A 20772-nucleotide genomic window follows, 5' to 3' on the forward strand; every position below is an offset into this window, starting at 1 on the left:
ATGATTAGCCATTGAGGAAATAGGAATCAAAACCACAATAAGATACCTTCTGTGTTTACTACTGTGGCAAGAATCAAAAATATAAATAATGCCAATAACAAAGATTGGCGCAGATGTGGAGAAAGAGAACCCTGCTGGTGGGAATGTAAGATGTCACAGGCACTTTGGAAAATACAGTAGGTCAAACAGCCTGGCAATACCTCAAACGGTTAAATGTAGAGTTGCCATGTAATCGAGCAATTCCACTCCTAAGTATGTACCCCAGAGAAATGAAGACATTTCCACACAGAAATTTGTACACTGAAGTTGAGTTGCATGATTTATAATAGCCAAAAAGTTGAAACAACCCAAATGCCCATCAATTAACAAATAGAGTAATAAAATGTGCTACTTTAAATACAATATGGTATTATATGGCAGGAAAAATGGACCATGGACTGAGACATACTACACCAAGGAAGAACCTTGAAAAACTTATGCTAAGTGAAAGAAGCCAATCACAAAGAACCACGTGCTGTGTGATTCCATGTGCATGAAATGTTCAGAATAGACAAATCTATAGAGAAATAAATAGAGTACAGGTTGGTTTGAGTTTGAGGGGATGGGGGAATTTGAGGGTGATGGTACATGGTATGGGGTTTCTTTGGGAGGATAAATATTCTAAATTTAAATGTAATAATAAATGCATGAGTCTGCAAATACATTAAAAATCACTGAATTTTGTACATTAAATGGGTCAGTTGTATGATATGGTAATTATATCTCAATAAAACTGTTAACAGATAATAAAGACATCTCTAGTGGAAAAAACTAGTGTGTTACCATTAAACATCTTTTTTAATGAAAACAAACAAACAACAAAAAGCATCCCTAAAGGAAAGGCCACTGCATTTCAGGGAGGGAGTAAATGCCTGGCTTCCACACAAGAAACAGTCTCAAGGGGGCATGTGATGCCCCAGAAGGAATGTGTTGCTCATACGTGCTTAGGGCCCAAAGTGAAGCTCATATCAGTCAGGGACACAAGCTGACAGTTCTGGTTGTCTGTTAGATTTGGAGTTCCAGCTCAGTTCAAATAATTGAGTTTAGTTCTTATTTTTGGAGGGACTGCCTGAGAGGAGACAGTGTGACCTGTCCCATTTGTCCACACCACCAAGCAGGTGACTTGCATCCACTCCTTAGAATGGCTTCATGAGTTGGGGTTCACGTTTATTTAAAGGGAAAGACTCAGAAGTTGGGGCCACCATGCCCTGTTGTTTCCAAGGCTTCTGGTGATATGAAAAAAATGGTCCAAAAGAGGTCAGAGCTCTCTACTGGGAGATGGTAGACCCAACATTCAGTTAAAGATAAGGTGCTTATAATTGTTTAGAAGAGCCAAACCAGTGGGAAAAGTTTTGGGGGCAATTCTGAAAGACACATATTATTAATGTCCTTCATCCCCTACATATTCAGTAACCCAAGACGTTCTCTCCCCAGAGTATCAAAGTTGTTTATTCTTCCTCCACCACCATGAACTTGAAGTTTCCCATTCAGTAGATATAACTTTGACTTTTCCACAATCACTCTTAATTTGTATCCAGACCATCCAAGCTGTTCACCCAGAAGCATCAAGTATAAAACACACAAGGGTATTTTCATAAAATTGACAGTGATTCATTATGTTTCCCATGCAGAACACTGTAGAGAGACTTTATGAGAACCAAATGGCCATTATCCCCTGATCTAGGATCATGGCAACCCCACCAGATAATCCAGGTGACTGAAGCAGAATAAATTTGAATCTCCTAAGCCTCTTTGGGCTGGGCTGCCACTTTGAGGGTGTAGCAACTTGTCCAGCTCAAGTTTCTGTTAAAAAAGAAGCATCATGCCTAGGAATGGTCAGAATGGGATCCCAAATATTCATATAGACTGAATTAACCCCATCCCTTTCACTTAGATCATTATCTAGGAAGCAACCAAAAGGTAATTCCTTTCTGGGGGCAGCTACATTGCAAAGTATGTGGATCAAACAGACATGTATATGAGTGATTTCAACAATTTGTTCAGCAACCATGATTGGTCTCCACAGTTCATGGCCCCAAAGAGGAGTGTCTTTAATTTGACAGTCTATCATTTTTTCTTTCTTTTTTAATTCTTACCCAAGAATATGTTTATTGGTTTGAGGGGGGGGATGAGAGAAAAACCTCAATCAGTTGCCTCCCATATGCACCCAACCTGGGATCAAACATGCAACCTTGGTATATGCCCTGACCAGGGATCAAACCCACAACCTTTTGGTGTGTGGGACAGGATATTCCAACCAACTGAGCCATCCAGCCAGAGCAGTCTATCATTTTCTAAGGAGCAAACCATATGCCTAGACCATGGCAACAGCCCAAGAGAGAGTAAAATATAATAAAGTTCATCAGGAAACACAATGGTCAGAGCTATGAGAATGACTTGTTAATCCAGAGTGCAGGAGATTAACCTTTAGGGGGCTCACCTTGGACAAGTGGGATGCAGGAGCAGGTGGACAATTCCTATTTAGGAGGAGAACCTAACCACCTAAATGGACTTTCCAACAACACAGTTATATGGCTTGTCAGAGCGCAGTCCCATCACACAGAGCTACCAGCCACCCATTCTGTGGCCAGTTCACTAATATGTATCCTGACTCTCCCTTCTTTCTTGCTCCTGCCCCTCATTCCCTCACTCTTGCTTACTAGGAGTTTACTCCTCGATGAAATAGTAGCAAAAAGAAGAAACCCATGCCAAGACAATGATGTGGAATTCCAGCCAGGAGTTTGTCTTCCTTATTATGTTACTCTAGAAAAAAATCACCATTTTATAGCATGGTGACTAGCAATATCAGAGAAAGTTGTTATGTTGCAATTTTTATGATAAGCTACTTTTGGGAGGAATGATAATTCAAAAACAAAATCTCACTGAGAACACTCATTTTTCTCTTTGTTAACATTTGCACTGCCGAGCTGTAAGCTATGGCCCACTTGTTGCCCACGTATCTTAATTGTAGGCAAGGTGAGTAGGAGGAAATAAACAGCCTCCTGAGTGTTTGCCTTGCAAAGCCCAACCTATAAAGCAATGACAAATGTCACATTTTGTAGCAGATCAGGGCAGTAATTGGATTTAAAGCAAAAAGAAAAGAAAACTGACTAAAAGTCATCTCATTTTTTTAAACTTTGAATCAATCCTATAATTCATTAGCACACCATTTCCCACTTTCCATCTGGAAGCCAGAAATGTGGATGGTATACATCATGCAGCAGCATCCAACACAGTCATTTAAGAACCATAAATTGGAATGTGTGTAGAAATTTTGTATTTTGTGTGTGTCTGTATTTTGTATGAGAGGGGTGTTTTCCCCTTTTGAAAGAATTAAAATTTAGATAAAATTTCCAGCACTGACTCTGGGGTGCTTTAGAATTTATGTCTCACCTTGCATTTTTGGCCCCACTATTTCTTTCTAAGAAACCCCAGTGAAAGGTAACAAAAAAAATTTTTTTTCTTTCCTAAAAATCTTAAAAGTTGCATAAAAAATAAGAAAGATAAAATGACCAACAATGGCCCTGAAGGAGAATCTGAGAACAGAGGATATTCCTGAGGGCTTCTCAAAGCACAGGTGTCTCTCTGCACTTACAATCCACATGTCAGAGCCCACAGGTTGGAGAATGCAGGAGCATGCGAGTTCTGCTTATCCTTTGAAAGAGACGGCTAATGGGATCGGATGTCTTCCTCCGCCTCCCACAAGGCACTCCCCAGAGCCCAGCAGAACACACTATCCAATTCTTCCTCATTCAACCTTTTTAACCTCTGCTTGGAGGACTCCAAGTACACAAAAGTGGCCAAGCTACACAAGAGGTTTTTCACACTCCAACCATTTGACTTAACAGCATTTGAAACTTGATCCAAGTCAATATAGGTTGAATGTCAAGAGCATAACTGAATATATTCCATCACGGTTTGCTGGGTGACCCCCTAGATAAGAGGCCTGCCCTTGTAGGGAAAGTGATCAGCTCACGCATACCATGCAGTTGCATGCACCCTGTGGACACCCTGGTCCATAAGTATTTATTCTGCCTTGATTGAGCATTCTATAGTCTGTCTGAATGTTTCTGTCTCCCCCAGTTCATATGTTGAAATTCTACCCCCCAATATGGTGGTGTAGGGGGTGAGACCTTCGGGAGGCGATTAGTCATGAGGACAGAGACCTCAGAAACAGGATTAATGCTCTTATAAGGAGGCTCCTGAGCCCTCCCCTGTCCTTCCAGGACGTGTGGAAGTCTGTGGCTAGAAAGACAGCCCTCACCTTGTTACGTAGGCATCTTCCAGTCACAGCGCCTGCCTGGCTGGCCACTTCACGTGGTGGGCGGTGGGGAGGGAAGCAGTGTAAAGGCGGGCTGCACAGAGGACGCCAGTACACTGGGATCCAGGGGTGCCCTGCTGACTTCAACCGGCTCCGCGGGGTGTGTGGGTGCTGTGTCCAGTGTTGGGAGGGGGCTGAGGGCTGTGGCATCTCCAGGCTTCTCGATGGCAGGTCCTGCAGCTTCCCCTCCCTATAGATAGTCAGGGAGTCCTGGGGAGTCTCACCCATTGGTCAAGGTGGCACAGGGGGATATTCTTACACTGCTGCTAAAAGGCAGAAAGATAAATGCACAGGAGCCCAGCCACCAAGAACTAGCAAGATCATTCAATAGAAAAAAAAAGAGGCAGCAGCAACCCACCCCTCCATATTCCTATAAGAACATGGGGCTTGAGCAGAAGGGGGAGATGGTCTTTCAGTTGGGAATCCACCCTTCTCCCGGGTTGTGGCACCCGAACACATCTCTTTCCTTTTTTGCCAGCACCTGTCTTACAAATTTGCCCTTCCTTTGGGCAGACAGCGGAACCTGCATTTTGGTTACAACCTGACCTTATTGGTCCCTTGATCTCAGAGTTTTAGCCTCCAGAACTGTGAGCAATAAACGTCTGCTGTTTATAAGATACCCGGTCTGTGGTCTTTTGTTAACGCAGCCCAAATGGACCCTGATAGAGTGTATAGTGGGTAGGGCAGAAGGAAGAAAAACACATGGATGGTGGAGCATTTATAATCTAAAGCAGCAGATTGCAAACCAGACCACACTTGTAACAATATAGATTCCCTCCTGAAGACCATGAGAGCACAGAAAAGAGAGGAAAGGCGAGAAGGGAATGCTGCACCTGAGAAGAGTCATAGGTGAGAGGATACTAAAAGTTCATCTCACTACATCATGGGCCAGTGACTGAGAAACACAGGCAGAAATTTCGCTTTCATGATAAAAAATAATAGCTCCCATATAGTTTAACTTTTGATTAAGCATGACATATAAATTTTGTTTTTTTTAATTTTTTCTCTTTTTTTTAATTGTTGTTCAAGTTGTCTCCATTTTCTCCCACAACCCCCCCCCCACACACACACACCAGCCATCCCTTTCTCCCAGCCTCTATCCTACCCTCCTTTGGCTTTGTCCATGTGTCCTTTATACATTTATAAATGTATCTAAAAGGCAGAAGCTGGCAGCAGAGATGGCCACCTGAGGAGGGTGGGACCGGCTGCCCTCTTGGACTGTGACCCACAAAGAAGAGAGAAAAAACGAGGTGAGGATGAGCCTCTCTGGTGGCCAGGCTGGCACAGGCACCGCACAGTGGCTTTTCTGTCACATTTGCAGGGGCGAGGTCAATACCAAACTACTGGAATATATTTGCCCCAGATGTGAATCAGGCTTTACTGAAGAAGTGATGGATAATTCCAGTTTTTTCAGGTGGTGGTGGCCATAGCAGCTGGATGGACAATTTCACATCAACACATTTTGCAGAGTTCTGGCTCAGTTTGATTACACACTGATTATACAAGATTTTAGACCATTTCTAAGTAGTCAGTCACTGGACCAAGATTACAGAGACAATGAAAAAGGTCACCAGATTCACACTGACTTCTGGGGACCAAGTTGACCTTCAGGACAGCCAGTGACTCAGACATACAGATCACAAGATAAAATTCTTCCTGATAGATCACCAGCTATTGACGGATTAATACAACAAATCTTTGTAGGGTTCTCTGCAAATTCTACAGGTCCTGATGGATCCCCACACCTTTTTACCTGGAGTGGGATGCTGCACTCCAACCCTGGGGACTCCACCTGGAGTCCACCAGGGCTTGACACCATTGTAATCCAGCTTTCGGGATGATGGAAAACACGGGTCCTCCTTCAGCTGACAAGGAAAAGGTCACACCTCTTCCTACAGTGACAGTAACTCAGGAACAAGTTGATGTGGGTTTTGAGTGTCCTGTAAGCAAAGAAGATCACTCAGTAGAAGAGGAAGCCCAGCTATTACCCTGCAACCACTTTGTTCACAGCACTTGTACTGTGCCTGTTTGAAACGACATGATACATGTCCAATGTGTAGGAAGAGCTTAAACAGTGAGGACTGTACTTGGCAAACCCAGTTCTCAGTCCTCTGCAAGACACAGAATTAGCAGTGACAGCCAGCTACATGGCCAACAGACTTTCTGGAGCCGAAGACCACTTCAGAGCTAGGAGGACTGTGTAGTCTTCTTACCACAGCTGCAAATTGAATCACAACAAAAAACTACCAGGTAGATTTAGGAATCTCATAAGACACCTCAACCCATAATATTAATGCATAGTGTTTTTCTTTAAATAAAGTTAGCATTTATAGATGAAATTATATCTACAAAAAAGGCCTCTTATTCCTGAATACAGAGAGATAACTTTGTAAGTGTAAAACTTAATTATGTAAGTTTACCCTGCCAGAATAGAATTAGTTACTTCAAGTCTAGCTAGGGTACTGCACTCTGTCATGTTACCTTGTAACATGTTTGCAAGGAATGTTTGCACCTCCTTGTCCAGCCTTCACTGTAACATTAGTGTATTTTATGGTAAACACAATGGAACCAGAGAATAAATGAACAAATCAATCAATCAATCAATAAAGTATATCCAAGACACTGTTTCATTATGAAAAGCTGCTGATAGAACAGACTAAGTGAGTGAGAACAATATTAATCAGTCTCAGTGTTTTGGGCTTAGAAATAAATATCATGGACAAGGGCATAAAACTTTTGCATTTAGGACAAATTGTCTGTCTTCTTTTTCCTTACTGGGCCTTGATCCCAAAGTTCTACAAGCCCTTCTTAAAGAGAAAAACCAGCAATGAAAGTCATTTGATGGAGGCTTGGCTATTTTCAGTGCTATTGTTATGACAACTCTGACTTCCAAAAAGATTATTGAGGAATAAAAGTCCACCTCTCTGAGATCTACATCAAGTTGTTAAGGCAACAAGACCAAGATTAAATCTAGAAATGTTTGTGTCAACTCCCTCTCCCTCCAGCCTATTACCTAACTCCCATGTTCTCGTTAATTGTGCCAAGTGACTGAATTCGTGGCTCCATCTCTGCACCGCATCCCAAGGTTTTCAAACAACAGTCAAAGAGAAGTGTGGATTTGAAAGATGGCATGGTGGATTACATTTGTGTGTAGGATACATTAGTATGCCTGTGGGCTTGTGTGCAGTTCTGGAAACAGTTAATCAAACGTCTCCCTGAATTGTTTGCCAGGCTGAACAACAGAGGAAACAGTCCCTTATCCAGATGAAGAATGGGAATCACAAAAATGTTGGTGGCACTTGTTGGATTTCAGCAGCAGAGATGGGAGGAAGGATAGTCTAAAGGAAAGTCACAGCACTTACAAAGGCCCAAGGGTAAGGAATTACAGGACGTAGCATGGGTAGGAGAACAGGGGGAAATGAGGTTTAAGAAACAATGAAGAATGGAAAATCTTAAAGGCCAATTTTGAGAACAGAGGAACGAGCAACATGCAGAGTGGGGCTTGACAGCAACAGTGAGAAGGGACAGGACATGCAGCGGTCACATCCGTAGTTGAGGAAAGGCTGGCAGAAAGGGATGAGCTGGAATTCTGACTGTGAGAACAGCAATGAGAAGGCAGAAGGAAGCACATCTCACATCTCCCTGAATGAGAGGACTTATGGGGGTCGTGGAGGAGGATTGGTGGTGGAGGCAGCCAGGGAGAAAGCATAGAGGGAAAGGAAAATTGGAGAGAAGATCTGGTTGTAGTGCAGATAACTTGTTCTAATTTGAGAAGTATCCATCACGCAATGAAAAAGATGAGCACCAGAGATTCATCTATGTCATCATAACCCAATGTGAAGATAAACCTCCTAATGGAAACATCACAATAGAAAAGAGAAGGGCATTGAGTTTGAGACTGTTAGTCCAGTGGTTGCAGTACCTAAGCCTGGTGTTCTGGTGAGATGGGAGACAGCTTATTCAAGACAGCTGCGTGTGGTCTGCTGCGGTGAAGGAGCTCTGCTAAATCCCAACAGTCAATGGGTGGGTTTTAGCTATTTCCCCCTCCCTGGGCAGCTGAGCTAAAGTGCTGGGAAAAGCCTTGAGCTTCACACACCTTGTGACCTGACTTCTACCTGGCCGATGGAACCTTTTTTGACATGACAGGTCTGAATGCAAATTAGTAGAATGGGCAATGACTTACATGAACATACTTTCACATTAATTGATTCCCTTCAGTTGGGCTTCTGCAAAATTAACTTTTTATTTTTAAGTGCTACATTTGTTTTACTGATAGGGACTCAGCTGGGTGGAGGAAGACTGTGACTTGAGGGATTACTTTCAACAGCCCTTTTCTAGAGGGCTGGTCTGGTCTGGAGGAAAGGATCCAAGAGGCCCTGCTGTTAATGCTTCTGCCAGAGCCTTTGCCTCACTGGCTCCCTGATCTGTGAGAATCACCTTTGGGAGCACTTTAACTATGTAGATTCCTTAGTCCCACCAGACTAACTCAGTTAGAACCTCAGGGAGTGGAGCCCAGGAATCTGATTTTCAACATTTTCACCAGGTATCTCTAGGCTGGCTTATTCGAGACCCTTTCTTCAGGAATCATTGCCTTGAGGCATTCCATCCATACTCTGTAAGAAACAGCAAGTGATTTTTAACAGTTGCGCAAATTTTCCTGGCAAAGCCTCTAAGAATGGGGGTGAGGGCTTGGTGAGTGGGGGAAAAAAACAGGTTCTAAAACTGTCATCTGTTTTCACTGTGATATTTATTTGTAATACCAAATCACATAAAGGCTTCTAAATAAGATTGGTGTCTTTAGCAGAAGAATTTGGATCAAAAATGGCTGAGAAACTTCACAGCCTGAGATGATGCCACATTTTAGTTATGTAGAACTGATCTTGTTGGCTAACCAGGGTGCCACCTCTCTGAGTCTGAGTTCTTTCTTGTTTGAACAGCAATACAGAATGCTGGACAGTTGCCAACTCTGGTGCCCTGTGCTCTCCCTGGAGGGTCACTGGGATTCCTGCATTAATTAGGGAGAACACATAGCATCCTCAGAACCCAGATTCCCCAGGGATACCTGACAAAGGAGGGAGGCGCCTCCCCCCACCCCCCTTCACACCGTCTCCAATCCCTGGGAAGCCAGGTGTACATTTTCCAGGGACTAATGGAAAAGCATCGTGGGAGATTAGCTCAGGAAGCCATTCTCTTCTCTCACCTCCAGCAGCAAAACCAAACAGCAACACCCCCAAAGCTGAGAACCAACATTCAGGCCCACATCTAAATGGATTTCTCAGTTTTTCTAATTTACAGCCCTCTTTTGTATACCTTAGGAAATACAAAGTGAATAATTTTGGCAGCAAGTGGGAAGATCTAGTCTCAGCTCTTTATCTCCTCAGCATCTGTTTTCTCCTCTGTAAATGGAAATTAGTAGTCCTGACCAATTCACAGAGAGGGTTTGGAAGGTCAGAGGGCGCACCAGTCATGACAAGGGCCAGAACTGGAGCAGGAAACCCGGGAGCTGCAGCCATGTAGCAGGCTTCACAATGGAAGCACATCTCCTTGCCTAGGGTGTGTTCTCTCTCCAACATTTTGAGCGCCAGTAGAGATGTTGAAGTTTTTCCCAGAGCCATGAGACATCTCATGAAATGAGATTATTAACAAAAGATGGTGGAGCTAATGCTTCTCTCCCTAGCCTAGCTTTTTGTTTTTCTAGATATTGGTTTGTGGCCACAGCTTCTAACCTTCTCCATCAGGGAAATCAGCACAGATTCATCCTTTGAATGTGAGGTGCCAAAGGTTTGGGGTTGCAGGCAGTGCACCTTTCTAGCCCAGTGCCACCTCTGTCAGAGTCTGCCCTCTTGAGTCTCCTGTACCTCAGCATCCCTGCCCCTGCCCACTGGCCTGGGCTGATGGCAATGGGCTGCAACCACTGGTCACCACCCTGCAGCCAGCTCTACCTGAAGCCAACCAGAAACACATCTTTCTGCCACATACAAAGCCACTGGGAAAGTCCTCCTGGTAAGTGCCAGGTCTCTCTATATACCTTTCTTGATTTCTTCTTTTCCAGGATACTACAGTTCTTGGCCTCCCTCTAGAGGTGACCTCTTTGGAGCCCAACTCAGTTTTGTGTTCTTAACCTCATGCCAAGATCGATCCCAGATGCTGCCCACCTCACTCTTCACCTGCCCATGGCTGGGTCCCACCATTGCTCCAGGGCTCTTCAGCCTTCTCCCAAACCACAGCATGAATCACCATCTTCTGTGGGATTCTTACAAGTAGAAGATCAGCTTCATTCCTTCATTTGCCTCTCCTTTCTCCATGTTGCTCTCAAATCCCCTTTTTTAAAACTTCAACAAATGTTTGTGGGACAGGCTCCGTGCTGAGGACGCCCCCTGCACTGCTGCGCTCTCAGCCCCGGTGTGGCTCTCATTCCACAGACACAGATGGGAAACTTACTGCACAAAACAGCCACAGCCCTGCCTTACCTTCCATCCGGGGAAGGAGGCAGTAAAAATGGGAACAAAATGAATAAATAAAAGGATTGCAAGTTTTTAAAGGACTGAGAAAGAAACAAAAGGACTAAGGTAGAGAGTGAGCAGGTGAGGAGGGCTGCTCCTCCTAACCTAAGGAGAGCAGGTAGGGAACCATATCACATGCAGTACTTTACAACTTACATTTTTTCATTTAGCAATATATTGTGGACGCCTCTATCAGTTGGTAGATAGGATACGTTCTGAGTACAATCTTTTTTTCCTTTTGGCTCAGGCTTCCTCAGTGCAAGTGCTTCAACCATATATTGCCATCATCCTGAGCTTCTCCTTCCCCCAAATACACATTGTGGAGAAACCTTGACATGAGGTTACAAGTGTAACTTTAAACACTCATAGCACAGATGTGTCCATTAAACTTTTCTTTTCTCAGTGAAACAAGCATGCACCATAGTAGATCAGTGGTCTCTGTAAAGTCACTCCCAAGCTCATTTCACACAGCTTCCCCAAAGTGATTTCCCTCAGGCCAAACAATATGATGAGGTGTTGGGAGATGGGGGTGTTTCTAGAGCATATGAAGGATTCCCAGTCACGCACTCCATGAATCTCTTGAGGAGGCAGTTGTATGTGGTAGAAAAAGCACAGGTTTGGGAAACAGCCATATCTGGGCACAAATGATGGTTACTCTGCTGAATGGCCTCAAGGAGGTTTCTAAACCTCACTGTCAGCTTCCCCATCTACAAGGGGGGATAGTACCACACAGTGGAATATTGTCTAGCCTTTAAAATGCAGGAAATACTACAGCATGGATGAAACTTGAGGACAATGTGGTAAGTGATATAAGCCAGCCACAAGAGGACCAACACTGTATGACTCCACTCATATGCAGTTCCTGGCATAGTCAAATTCACAGAGACGGATGGAAGAATGGTGGGTACCAGCGGCTGAGGGGAGGAAAAATGGGGAGCTAGTGTTTAATAGGGACAGAGATTCAGTGTTGCATGATGAAAAGGGTTCTGAAGATAAATACGCCAGTGGTTGTACAACAATGTGAATATAGTTAATGTTTTTAAACTGTACACTCCAAAATGATTAAGATAGTAAATTTTCTTGTTTATATCACAATTAAAATAAAGGGTAAAAAGGGAGGCTAGTAATACCCACTTGATAGCTTGATAAGGTTGGTAAAGCAGAGAAGAATAAGATCATATAAAAACTAGCACAGTACAGTTCCTCCTCCTCCCCAACTCCCTCTCTCTTTCTCCTTCATTCCCCTGCTCAGCCGTTTCCTCAGCCTCCATTGCCAGATTTCTTTATAGCATAGTGTCCAACAGTAAGAAGTTATGTTCAATGGCTTTTGTCCTCAAGAGTCTCCTAAGTCTGCTTTCTGGAAGATTTCTCAATCTTTCATCTTTTCATACACTAATTTTCATGCAAAGGTGTTTCAAGACACTCTTTAAATAATGATTCTTAACATGGGAACCTCTGTGCTTCAGTTCCTGGAAACAGTTTATTCCTCTAGTCAGACACAGAATTTTGAGAGTCCAAGTTGCCAAAAATGTTCATGCATGCAACAAGTACTTCAAGTATTTACAGGGCCTCTGCTATGCATGAGCCTCTCTGCATTTAAAACAATAAGATCCTTTGCTTTTTCCTACCCTGAACCAGCAGTAGGTTCCTAAATTGTTCAAGAAATGCAAAAAAGAACATTACCTCATATCCGGATCAATTGTGGAAAGCCCTATTTTAAAAAATCCTCACCTAAGAATATGTTCATTGATTTTAGAGACAGTGGAAGGCGGACAGGGAGAGAAAGAGGGAGAGGAAGAGAGAGAGAGAAGCATCGATTAGTTGCCTCTTCTATGATCCTTGACCAGGGACTGAGCAGGAAACTTAAAGAAGTGCCCTGACCAGCAATTGAAACCAGAACATTTTCAGTGTACAGGACGGTGCTCAAACAATGGGGCCTCCTGGCCAAGGCTTGAATGAGCCACTTTGATTCCTTGACAGCCCTGCCTGGCCTTTCTCCTACTGCACGAATATGCCATGGGATCTGACGGTATGCAGACTTTCATGTAATGCCTTAATTTGCTTTCTCTTTTTCCTCATTTTCCAAACTTCTATAGCCTTAATCAATAATTAACACACTTCTCCTATGATGACAAAGTATGTTTAAGGGACTGTACTTCCATATGCTCATAAATAAGTTTGGTTTTAGGAAGAAAATTAATAGATACCTTTCCTGACAGAAGGTAGATAAAAGTAAGGTGTATTTTTTTTAGGTGTGAATAGATCCATCACTTGAAGAATCCTCAAATTTAGACAGAGTGGGAGCTATTGAGTCTGAGCTGTGTATAATAACACGTAATGATGCTTTCTATTTTTATCATAAGTACTTTAAATTTTATAAAGTATTTTCAGATACATTAACACATTTAATTCTTAAAATAAATGAAGAAGGTATGAATACCCCCTTTTTAAAGAGAAAAAATGTCCTGAAAGAGCTTGAGGTATGTTCAAAGTCACCCAACTAGTACAGGTCAGGGGTGAGTCCCTAAAATAACCATTTTTTGGCTTCATGTCTTTTCTGCTCTGTTCACCTCATTATTGGGAAAGAGAGAGGTGGATCAGACGAGAGCTATCTAAGGACTCAGGAAACCCGGAGCACACTGCTTGGGTCAGCATGGAATCAGAGTTGAACTAGAAAGGAGAACACAAGGTTCCCCGAGGCCTGGAGAGAAAGGCTGAGCCATGAATAAAGAATTCAGGTAACAAAATATGTGAACCTTTCAAAGCCTCACAATGGAAGCAAAGACTTCTTCTGGGGGCCAAAAACCAGACAACATGTAGCATAAAGGCTTCGTCCTGATGGAAGGCGATGAGAGCTAGTGGAAAGGCCGGGTCCCCAAATTCAGCATCAGAGGAAGCATCCCAGAGAGTCCTCAGGGAAAGCCCCAAGGCAGATTCTTAAATTGGAGTGTAACTTCTTCAGCTCAAATAAATAAAATATTCAAAGAAACTGAAGACCCTACAGAATACATGTGAGCAATATAAAGGCTACAGAGAAAATGAGGACTCTAACCTGTTCTAATTCCAAAAATTAAAATTTAACTATACTCCCTCAGAATTCACACAGGTGTGCTGAGAAGAATTGTTTTCTCTGGGGTGGTTGTGGCTGCCACCTGGGGCCATTCTTTTTTTTTAATCTTTACTCAAGGATATGTTTATTGAATTTAGAAAAAGAGAAAGAGAGAGAGACAGACAGACAGAGATCAAGATGTCAATGTGAGAAAGAAACATAGATTTGTTTCTTCCCACACATGCCTGGGGATTGAACCGGCAACATTTTGGTGTGCGGGATGGCGCTCCAACCAACTAAGCCATCTGACCAGGGCACCTGGGGTTACCCTTGGAACCCAGTGTTTGCTCTCATTGCAGCCTCTTGCCTTACTGCTAGGATCCCTGGTGCTCTGAGTATGTGAGTATATGCTGCCACTAACACCCCGCAGGTCCTGTCCTTGCCATAAGAAAATGCTGCCACCATCTCTGCTTCCCAGTGTTACGGTGGAAGAAAACAAACTCTTTCTTTCTCTTTCCACCTCATGCCATGCTGACTTGAGCTCACAATGTTAGAGTTCTTTATCACATGGTTCTTTAATACACACAGATAAAAACACACACACTTTCCCCCAAGACTTACCTGCCTATCCTCCAAACTCTACAGATCCTCAGGTACTGAGACCTTTTAACCTAACAGTTAGTACTAACCACCTTTTAAAAAAGATTTTATGTAATTTTAGAGAAGGGGAGGGAGGAAGAAAGAGGTGGAGAGAAATATCAATGTGTGGTTGTCTCTTGCACACCCTCTACTGGGGACCTGGCCCACAACCCAGGCATCTGCCTTAGACTGGGATTTGAACTGGGGATCCTTTGATTTGCAGGTTGGCACTCAACCACTGAGCCACACCAGCCAGTGCTGACCCAGTAAAAATGATATCTCTTTTAAGGAAAACTCTCCATTATAATGGGTTTCATCCTGCTTTAAAATGTAGATGGACCTCTTATATCAGAGAGAAGTATCAGAAGGACTGAAAGGATGGGGTGTGGTTGGGGGACAAAGTATTAAGAATGAGTTAGCTGGAACAAAGCTAAGGGATGCCCTAAGAATACAAACATCTGGCTTATCTTCCTGGACCAATTTAACTGAGAACCATAACATGGCTATTCCTTAGAATGATGAAGTAGAAGGTTAAACAAAATCCTCAGATATTTCTAGGTAAGCTGAACGTTGCAGAAAAGGCATATAAAGAACCACACCTTCTGCAAGTGAGTTTGAAGATGATCTGAATCTCACTTTCATGCTCCAAGAGAAGTCTGTCCTATGAAACCATAAGAAAGAGTTACATTTAAGGTTGGGCTCCCCAGAAACAGATTCTGAGAGAAAGATTTATGTGCAAATGACTTGTTAAGGAAGGGGTGCTAGGGGAGTGAGGGAACAGGACAGGTCAGGGATAAGTCCCTAAAGTAGCCCTGAAATAGTCCCTAAAATAGGGAAGGGAAGAGGCACCAGCAGGAGGCAGACACAGGCGGTGTCCGGTGTTGGGGCAGAAGACAGCTTCAGACTTAGTCTGCAGGGAGCTCAGCAGCTCAGTGTGCTGTGCAAGCCCAGGGAGCTGGGACTCTTTCAGACTTCTGTAACCTGTGCCACCAGATAAGGGGAGTAAATTCCTGGCACTTCCTGTTTTCAGACTGTGCAGGCCAGAAAGGCTGCAGTGCCCTGAGACTATGAAAAAGGAACATATCCATAACCAACAGGCACACAAAAGTGGCACAAAAGAAAATAGAAATGATCCGAGGAAAACATTGACATCATCTGCTCCAGGGAGCAAAGATTTTAATTAGAGAGACTCAGTTTCCTCATATACAAAATGAGGTTACTGACCTGCCCTGCTTTATCTGTCAAATGGAGAAGGTAAAAATACCTGCTTCATTGCAGTGTTGTAAGGATTCAATAGACAATTCAGGAAGTACACATAGTAAACCCTGAGAAATATCAGCTACTATAGTTATTTATAAGCAAATATAACAGTAATTTCAACTGGGCCTTGGCTCTGGTAATTTTGCCAAAAGAAATGTAGTGATGACACATGTTCCAAAAATTTTAGAGATCTCTGCCATCTCTCAGCAATTTGGAAAATGCTTCTTGAGCTACCTGGGAGTTATAGGTTTCTGCAAAGCAAGAGGAGCTCAGACAATACCTATGAGAAATTTAAAAAAGACTTAAAAATGCATGAACCCACTTGTTTGGACTGTACACAAAACATTTATTTAGATAAAATTCAAACTCATCTCTCTATAATAATAGTTTCTGCCCTGTTCATTTCTTGAATGCACTTATGAGAAGAGCTTTTAATGCTATTGATTATGATCATCAACCTACCACTAGGTTAGCCTACAACAAGCTAAGTTAGAAGCCATGTTGAGGGAGCTGTTTGTATGATATTCTAGTGGCACAAAATGTGATATTTCTCTGGAGAAGGCTTTTGAGAATTAGAGGGAATTAGTCATATTTTCCAAAAGGGGGATTTTAACAGTTGTGAAATTATGAGAAGACCTGACTCAACAATTCCAATATTGCAATATGTCACCTAGCTGTCTTGTTACTTAAAATTATGTGATTTAGAAGACAGTAGCTTTAAAAAGAACTCAACCAAGATTGCAAAGAAATGGGAGATATGTGGGCAAAGTAAGGAAAAGTATAAAACTGCTGAACATTTACAGAGCTAAGTTTAACAATTCTAGGCTCATTTAATACATTTCTTTTTTTAAAATAGCACATTGAAAAGGCATGTTTATCCTCCCAGTGTGTTATATGTTAGGAATGCTCTCATTAAACAGTGTTTTTCTAGAAACCTACAATACAGAATCTGAACCAGATTTAATATGTAGCTAAATATTCAAATGAGTCTTTGGACTCATTTGAGTCCAAAGGACCTCTTTGGACTCCCTTTTGAAGGGTTAAAAAAGATGAATAGACTTTCACTGGACAAAGATGATTAAGCCAATTCAAGACCACCCTTGTGTTATGTTTTTCTAGCCATTAGGTTACTCCTCATTAACTACCCTAAATGAGCTGCAAATAATAATCAGGCCCTATCCTTTATTAGGCCATTAGTAAGTTTGCATCTCTTGAGGCACACTTCCAGGAGTGGTGAAGGGCTTGAAATTTTTGAAGCACACTCTTTAGGTTCCACTTGTCCTCAACAACATACATTTGCAAGATGATTGGCCAGGGTTAGGAGGAAGCTGAAAGACTCCAAAAGAGATGGGTCTAATGAGCTCTGTCTCATTAACATGGTACATTAATTAGGCACCTAGCCAAACAAATGAAACACTGGGAAAGTTTGAAGAGATATAATAGCTCCATGAAATGTTATATAAAAGGCTAGGAGTGGTATAAGCCCTTCAAGAATGAAAAGAATCGCTGAATAGGATAAGCACTAGCACTAACAATCAGAAATGGTAAAGAAAAGAGGCTAGGCCTTGTACTTAAGGAATTACTGCCACAACAACTAACTGAATTCCAAAATACACACAGCTCCTCCTAAGGTGAGAGATCTCAGGCTTATTCCAGACAGTTAAGAAATAGTATCTAATTCAACCCAAAGAAGAAAATTCCAATATGTTGACTTCAGAAACTACTCACTCTTCATACACTTTGAACAAAAAATTTTTCCCAAATTGATCTACAAATTAAATGCAACTCCAATCAAAGTTTCAGTAAGATTTTTCTTTTTTTATTTTTTATTTTTATTTTTTTATTTTATTTAGTTATTTTTCAAGTACAGTTTTTTGTCTCTTTCTCCCATCCCAGCTTCCCCTGCCCCATGCTCCCCACCTCCCTCCCATTTCCACCCCCCTTAGTTCTCATCTCTGTGTCCTTCCTATTTGTTGACAAATTCATTTGAAAAATTATCTGGAAGAACAAAGCAAGAAAAGTGGCCCAACCAGGTATTTCAAAGATGAAGTGATTAAAAAGAAAAAAATGGTGGTATCTGTGTCAGAAAGCAGAAAGAGATTGATGGGTTGGAATTAGGAGCTCAGAAGCAAACCCAAGTTCAATGTTGGGATTTGCTCTATTATAGAAGTAGCATTACAAGCCTGTGGGGAAAGAAGACATTTTTCCAGTAGCTGATGTTAGGAAGACTGACTCATAGCATGAAGAAATATGTCTATAAAAATATAAGTCCAAATTGATTAAAAACCTAGATATGAAGATTAAAACTGTAAAGCAAATATAAAATTTAATATTTAAAAATATTGTGACATTAGGATGAATGGATGGGGTTTTTAACACTCCAAATACACAAAGTAAAAAAAATTGTTGACTAAAAGATTTCTATTCAATGTAGACTACCACAAAGTTAATATATAGGTGACAAATTGTGAAAAGAGATATTCAACATTTCAAATGGATTGGGCATAAATATAAATTGTTCACAAAGAATTCTTACAAATTAAAAAAAGTTATATAAAGACATATACAGAAAACTCAATTTTTACATGTCCAATGGATATAAATAAGTTATTAAGAAAATGAGGAAACACAAATAGCTAATAAATATATGAAGAAACCCTCAACTTCATTCACTAATAATCAGAGGTTTATATACACTAAAACAACTTTATGCCCATTCTGCTGATAAAAATATAGAGATTGGTAACTACCAAAAATTAGTGCTGATGTTGATATATAAGAAACTCCTACACTACTGGTGTGAGAGAACAATGATTACAGTACATTATATTATTGTTCACATATATTCACTACCTCTTCACCACTTTTATAGGAGGTATACATTTCTCCTCCCCATTGGACTTGGCCATGTGACTCAGTTTAGTCTAACAGTGGGTTTTGCTGTGAACTTTCTTGCTGCTGGACTTTAAACTTGGCCATATGACTTTTTTGGTCAATAGTATTTTAAAAGTAGGGACTTGAGCAGGTGCTTAAAGTGTGCATGCTTGGTTGGGCTTTATCTTTTGTGCTTCTTCCATTACCATGAAAAGAATATGCATTAGCTTAATATACCAGTCAAAGAGGATGAGAATGAAACAGACCTGAATCTAACCTGAAGCTTAGAGCCATCCCAGCTGAACTTCCAGCTAGCTAATAATAAATTATTGTTGTTTTAAGTCATTGAGTTCGGGGACGGTTGGTTTCCAGTATAATTTTGGCAATAGCTAACTGACATATTGGTGTAATATTTAGTACTTAGTAAATGTAAATAGCACATATGCTGTGTAATAGACATTGCCACACAGCCTCCTCCACTCTACCTTGTTGGCACAGCCTGGGTACTGCAGAGAAACAAAGTCAATAGGATGTCTATACATAAACAGTCAATTTGTTTGTGTTGTAAGAGATTGGCTCCCACAGTTACAGAGGCTGAGAAGTCCCATGATCTGCCGGACATAAGCTGGAGACCCAGGAGAGGCAGGAGTTGACTTCCAGTCTAAGTCTGAAGGCCTGAGAATCTGAGAACTGATTGTGTAAGTTCCAGTCCCAGTGCAGAGAGCAAATGTCCCAACTTGAAAAACCAGAGAAAGCAATTCTCCTTTACCCAGCTTTTTGTTTAGGTCTCCAACAGAGTAGACGAGGCCTAAACACATTGGGGAAGGCAATCTGCTTTACTCAGGCTACTGACTCAGATGTTAATCATGTCCACAAATACCCACATAGACACACCCAGCACAATGTTTAACCAAATATCTTGGCACCCTGTGGTTCAGTCAAAGGACCCATAAAATTAACTTTTCCATCTCCCCATCTGGGAGGCAAATATTCAAAACACTAGCTTACTTAGTCTCTATTGCTACATACATAAATATTAGTCAATGGGACCCGAGGGAACATCTACTAAGGAACTTGTGTTAAAAGTATTCCTCTATAATAAATTAGATATATGGGAAGCTGTCACCTTCTTTTCCTTCACAGCTGAAATCATGTCTGCATGTGCTATCCAGAGCTGCCACGATCAATGGTGACCACTGGGGAAAACAACAGGAACTTGTGGAGAATGATGGTAGAGCAGAAAGAAGGAACACACCTGGGTCTTTGGTTACATCACTGAGCTGCTAATGCTTCCTCTAGAACTCTTGTTATATGGGGCAATTAAGTTCTTCAGATTTAAGCCACTTTTAAGAAGGAATGCTAAAAGCATCCTTTATAGGAGACTGTTCTGTATGGCGTGGGAAATGTAGCCCAGTTCCCACTCAGAAAGGCCAGTGGAAAATGAGGTCTGGTACACAGGACCCATGCCCACAGACAGGTTCTCCTGTGTGAAATCAGGCCTGCATTGTACCTGGGCCACTTTGAGACTTGCTTTTTGCTAAAACTCTCTCACCCTGAATTGAGGCAGAAAATAGTTCCTGCATATCTTTAAAGTAACTTACTGAAATCTACGCTAAACCTTCTAAGGACCAGTGTAACCAGTTCAACCACTTTTCCCTTTACATTTGCAGATACCTTTCTTTCATGATGTAATTAGCAACATCCTGTCCTTTGTTTTCTGTAAGAGGTAACCACCTAAAGCAAACCTATTCATAGTAAATGAGGACCATCCTCAATGTAATGTGCCCAGAAAAACAACAAAAGCCTGTTCAGGCAGGGACCAGGACTCTCTTTCATGGAGAGAGAAGCCATTTCTCTCTCCAGGACTTCTCTACAGGACTTCTGTAGTCCATGTGAACTTGTCTCATCTCATCCATAACACCACGGACACTGTGGGCTGGTGTCTACACCATCCTTAATTATTCATGAATTGACCCACTGACAGGTATGATGTTCATCACAATACTGTTTTGAGGTAGCAAGTACTTAGACAACTCCTAGGTGTCACCACTTGAAAATGAACTAGTAAAATACCTACAACAATAATC

The 20772-nt window shown here is 41.8% G+C and overlaps 1 pseudogene; it reads left to right on the top strand.

The window, feature by feature from the left end:
• The first annotated feature begins 5616 nt into the window (after positions 1-5616).
• Positions 5617-6551, top strand: LOC119059106 (E3 ubiquitin-protein ligase RNF115-like; annotated as a pseudogene).
• The last annotated feature ends 14221 nt before the right edge of the window (positions 6552-20772 follow it).

Source organism: Artibeus jamaicensis, unplaced genomic scaffold (assembly GCF_021234435.1).
Source record: "Artibeus jamaicensis isolate MK-2021 breed Jamaican fruit bat unplaced genomic scaffold, CSHL_Jam_final contig_335, whole genome shotgun sequence".
NCBI classification, from domain to species: Eukaryota; Metazoa; Chordata; class Mammalia; order Chiroptera; family Phyllostomidae; genus Artibeus; species Artibeus jamaicensis.